At 39.3% G+C, this 5,722-nt stretch overlaps 1 long non-coding RNA gene across 1 annotated transcript; it reads left to right on the top strand.

Moving 5' to 3' along the window:
• The first annotated feature begins 948 nt into the window (after positions 1 to 948).
• Positions 949 to 1,884, top strand: LOC128886506 (uncharacterized). The gene is made up of 3 exons (XR_008459851.1): positions 949 to 1,116; positions 1,383 to 1,506; positions 1,587 to 1,884. It is a non-coding gene; the product is annotated as an uncharacterized LOC128886506 (long non-coding RNA).
• The last annotated feature ends 3,838 nt before the right edge of the window (positions 1,885 to 5,722 follow it).

Consider the following 5,722-nt stretch of genomic DNA (forward strand, 5'->3'; position numbering starts at 1 on the left):
ATATATATATATATATATTTAAACAAGGCATAACAATTTGTAACTCTCTCATTCTCATAGGTATATAAGGATTTTCTAAAGAGGCTAGTCAATAAAAACTAACTTTCCTATTTCAGGCACTGAAATGCAACCCTATACCGTCAAGGCTTCGTCGTCGTGTTGCGACGCGACGTCGCGACACGTTGTGTCATATTTTGCAGTGGTAATTTTTCATTCACGTTACACCACACTGATTTTCGTCCGTTACACCAAGAAACGTGAAACTACGTTTCATCTGCAAAGATCAAATCATTCCATCGTTTTACCATCGAGCCACTTTAGCATAGCTTGCTTCTTTTAACACATAACGAACTGCATCTGCAATATTCGCAAAGTATGCACTGAATGTACTGTTCGCCACTGCAATCTTTGTGCGAACACTCTCCCTTATGTAATAAAATTATCAATTTAATATATCTGTAAACTAGAGTATGTACTTTTATCAATCACTCGTTAAAAAAATTCGATAACATCGCTAAAAAAATAAGTATAGGGAGCAATAATGATACATGTACCATGGCGTTCGAATATTAAATCGAGTAATTGTACGAATTTCTGGAGGTATCGAAGATACGAGATGAGAACCTCAAATCGAAATTATTTCAAGATTGGAAACTGCGCCAGAGGCAGGATTGACGTACATCGCGAAACGAAGAAGACGCAATTTGCATTTATCGCTCTGACCCGACTTCGTCGAATTCTGTTTACGGCCTTGATAATCCCTGCACACCTTTTCTATTTTCCTGCTCTACGTAGTGGAAGTTAGGCAGGCCAGTTTTAGGTCTCTGGCGCGCAGCCAAATCCGATGAGAATAGCGAAATTCGAAGAGCGTAACTTGTGAATAAACATCGCCGTTACATACACCCGCGTCACGTCGACGAGATTTGAAAATCGTCGATGAGAAATCCATCTGGCAAGCTAAAAAACAATGAACCTGGAAACGTAGGGACGGAGCGTAAGCATAGTTTACGGATGAGGGGAGCGAGGACCACGCTGCGGAGGATAACTACAGCACCATCAATATTCTCAAACGTTTCGGATTTTTGAGTTGGCATGACATGAAATCAGAGCTGTAAAGTAACGATTACTTTTGTATCCATTACAATTTGGAATAATTACTTTTAAATTAAAAAAGTAGTTATTTAAGTAATTTTTGATTACTTTGTTTTTAGTAAATACGCAATACATTATTCTTAATTACTTTTTTAATAATTAATTACAACTACCCAGACGTTACCGATTCTCAGGTGCTTTCTATCACTGATAACCTTCCAGTATGTACTGGAAAGCTTGTTACACTTACTCGGCTCACCTTGTACAATGTTTCAACAATTTTTTCGTAGCCCATTCAGAAGTGGTTTCCCATTTCTTATAAACGTTTCACTCGTGGGCCCACGAGAAACGCAAGATTACCCACTATGGAAGGGCTCATACGGTTCACATTGAGAATCCATAAATTGGAATACAGTAGAACTCCATTTATTAGAACTTCAGTTATCGGAAGAAAATTTTCGTAAATTTCATGACTTCCTCTGTCGCGATGCCAGATTCCGGGCTCGCTGGATCCAGTTCGGCCGAAAGTACAGAACGATACGATTCCCACAGAGGAATTCAACGCGCGGAAATGCGTAGTTGCTGGCCGTCGTGGAAACAGTAAACCAGATGGTCGGCTCAAGACACACGAGAACCGAAGAAAATTGAAGAGCGATATTCGCAGACGATGCTCGCCTCTTCCTGTTCCTCTTGTTTCGCGGCCTCATCCCGCCGCAGCCCGATTATCCTCCCGTCCGGCATGGCACGTGGATTCTGCTTCTATCTGAGAAGATGATCTACGAGTACGCCAACCACGCGATTCTGGAACCGCATGGATGATTGCCACGGTTCACCAGCGATGGTCTTGACGCTCATATCCGCACTGACATTGTGAATCGCTTGTAAAGCTTGTTCGTGCAAGTGACAATGCAAGATTATGTCCTGATCTGCATCCAAATTATAGAAAGAGTCTACTTCATAAAATCAAAAATATTCATCTGACGTGTCATCCAAAGGTTTTCAATGTGAACGTCAAATCCAACGAGAAACTGTACAGATGATTCGTGAACTACGATTACGATAAACTGATTCGGAAAAATGAAACTTGGTCTATTCGAGACGATCTTACGAAAATTTAACTACGTATATCGCTTCAGCGAAATCTCCAAAGAATTTATGGACGAGAGCTGTGATCTTTTAAATTACTCGCGTGGCGTAACGTAATGCATCTCTGATTGGGACGTGCTTTTAAGCTGATGACTAACTGTACACGAAAGTAGTCTTTCTCCATTGGAAGATATATCAACGGATAATATGCATAGATATTGGAGTGTATTCTCGAGACGAATTTAAGGCGGGTTACTTCAAGCACGGTGGCACTCTAATGCATTTTTGATTGGCTTCGACGAATCCAGAAGACCAATTGCCGATTCTTTCTGATTCGCGACTAAAACAAATCGCGATATTGTTCCGCGTCACCCTTTCAGCGCATACTATACATCATTTCTTATACATGTTTCTGCATGTAACTGCATGTAATTACATACGATGAATACATTTGTATAGAAATTAAGTACTTGCATAGAAAATTTTATTTTCATCCAAAATACGAACTTGAAGATATAGTAAAGATCCGGAATCGATTTAATAAACAAAGTTATTAGAAAATGAGATTTTACGATTAATCCAGCACAGAAGATTTTTTTACTACGGAATAATTCAGCAGCTGAAATGTTAAAATTGCGTGGTGATATTCCTATATATACATACACGCTCTTCTTTTATTTCTTACCGCTCCCGTTTCAGCGGAATGTGGTGCATCCGATCCACCGTCTTCCGTCGCAGCACGCGACTCTCTTCTCGAAGCTGGAGGAGTCGAATTCCGTCTTGTATCATCTCTGCGACAGTTCCGATGTCCCTGTTATCATGGCGGATGATCATCTGTAATCTCAGTAGCCGCTCGAAGTGCATCTCTACGATACGCGTCGAATTCGAAGAGACGATCTTCCACGGTTCTCAGGAAATCCGCTTCTTTTTTCAGTTTCTCAGCTCTCACGTTAGCTGCAACATTCCTCGACGAAGTAGAATTTAAACACGAATGAATCGCGAAATATATAATATATGTGGTCTTTTCCCCTCTCTCTCTCTTGAGTATATAACAAACTTCTGATTTAAATGTGAACATCACAGATTCTACAGAGCGCACTTTGTGCGCAGGTTTAATAAACTTTACTTCAAACGTTTCAGCTATGGGGAAACTTATCTTTTCAAAAACTGTAAAAGACACAAGACCACGAAGTTGAATAACCTTTAGAATTTTTCTATGCATTAAACGAATAACGAGGAAGTAAATAAATATTCATGTGTCTTAAATTCATTTTAGAATGTATATCTAATAAATTCATCTTTGTTATGATATTTTTCGAAACACCTAAAAATCTGCAGACGTATAACCACCACCGAATGAATGACCAACAGTTGTAAATATCTGCTATTTCGCAGTTGTTTTCCCACATTATAGTTCAGTAAACCTGAGTCTGCTGTTTTTGTGCTTATATCGCGTGTTGCAATAATTGAGGTTGATGTTGGATACAGAGTTTATAAAATCTGTGTGGAAGCTACAGAACTCCAGTGTGCGATTACTGTATGGACAAAAATTAGATGAAATCAACTTTATTTTTTATTTTTTTTCATTACGTAGATTGCCTTGAAAGTCAAAATCATTCATTGATTTTATTAAAATAAACTCTAAAAACCTTAGACTACGAATCGTTTTGACGCAAAAACGGGTTCTATATTTAGCTACAAACGTTCCAAAAACAGAAATATTTTTTTTATTCTGTATTATGCAAAATAAAACGTTCTTCAACATTTCTGGATTTAAATTCGTTTTGCCCGTTGGCTCATAAATATTTATTTCTGCAATCAATCATTGCTATCATATTTCCTAAAATTCCTAAAAGTCTTGAAATTGCAAACAATTCGTGTTTCCGAATCAAGAATTTCAAAATATTTGAGAATTTTGTATCGAAACAAAGTATTTCTTATTATCAAATAGAGTACTCATTTATGCAATAGAAAAATAATCGACCTTTTTTCCATTTTACTTGAGTCTCTTCCCTCGAGTGTCCACCACGTCTATGCCGATGGACGTATTTTGTTATTAGAAAAAGAAATCCAGAGCCCCTTTTGAGAAAACCGTTCAAATGACGTAAAACGTAAATTGTCCGATTCTGCGTTAATCGTCCATGAGGTCGCAAACGTTACTTTAATGCGATCGTCTAGACGTGTCCCACAAATCGGAGAATCAACGAATATTTTACCGTCCAGGTAAAAATGCAGGAATAACAAAGGGGTGGCCAGACGATTGTACGCTCGACGGCCGTGTTTTCGATTTCAAACAATCTGACCGATCGCGGAGACAAGACGAGTGCAGCTACGCGTGGGTGGGATTGCGCAATACGATACGAAATTCAAATTTCGCTTCGTGGAAGCGAGCAGAATGGACCGAGTTGGCGGACCGGAGTCTCTTCTGCCGGATTCCAGGTACGTCTTATCTCGATTGCCGTCTGCCTCCACCGCGATGAGGGAGGGAGAGATGTGTCCGAGCCATGCAAATTGCACCATTTCCATTTTTTCTCCTCCTTTTCTGTGTCTTCTCGCTGGCTTCTCTCCCTTGGCCAATCCAGCGGCAACGACGTTTCTCTCCTTCTTCATCGCTCGACACTTGTCTTTTTTCATTTCTTTGGACAATTCCAATCGAACAAACAAAAAAAATAAATAAATAAAAGAACAGAAGAAACAACAACCGGCAGGAAAGTGAAAAAACGAACGTAAGACCGAATAATTTGCCCCTAATGTGGGCGGGCCCGACGCGTAAAGTTTTCACTTCGCGTCGTGTTTGGGCGTTTGACGTCACGATAGGACGATTATCGAGGAAATCGGGAACCGAAATCCTCTCGCCACGGTACAGAGAGAAAGTCATCGAACCTGTTGCTCATGCTTACGCGGGATGCGAGACTGTCGTCATCGACGTGCTTCGAGAACAATCGACAATTCCTAATTCGATGCGGGACACTGGAAATTTCCCAGGATGTCGGATTATTCTGAACTTCAGACGTCCGAAGTTTCTCAAGATTTCACTTACATGTTTCAAGTGTAATCTTTCGAACAGGTATTCTTTCATTATCCGAATAATTCAGGTATTCGAGTATTTGAATAACGAAATCTGGATATCCGAATTTACATAGATAGATTTCCTCACAGAACAACTTGTAACCCAAGCGAATCGCGAAATAGACTATTTTTTACAAAGACTGTGATACAAAATAAATTCAATTACGAATCCGTTATGAAAATATTCCGGATTGTCGAAGAAAATAAATCGCTCTTTTTAAATATATAACCGTGTAAATCGATATTTGTATTTTCGGAATTCGAGATAAAATTCGCATACCCCAAGTCCAGATTACGAATACTTGGTGATCGTCATCATCCGGATATTCGATTATTTAAATAATCCCAGTCCTACTTCGAATATCACCAAAGACTAGAACATATTCAAATTTCGTAAAGAGTTCGCGTGGAATGACCCTAAAATTAGAGTCTGAACAACGAAAATCCGTATAATGTCCAACTCCGTGGAAATAAA

This window comes from Hylaeus anthracinus, unplaced genomic scaffold, assembly GCF_026225885.1.
Source record: "Hylaeus anthracinus isolate JK02 unplaced genomic scaffold, UHH_iyHylAnth1.0_haploid 11982, whole genome shotgun sequence".
NCBI classification, from domain to species: domain Eukaryota; kingdom Metazoa; phylum Arthropoda; class Insecta; order Hymenoptera; family Colletidae; genus Hylaeus; species Hylaeus anthracinus.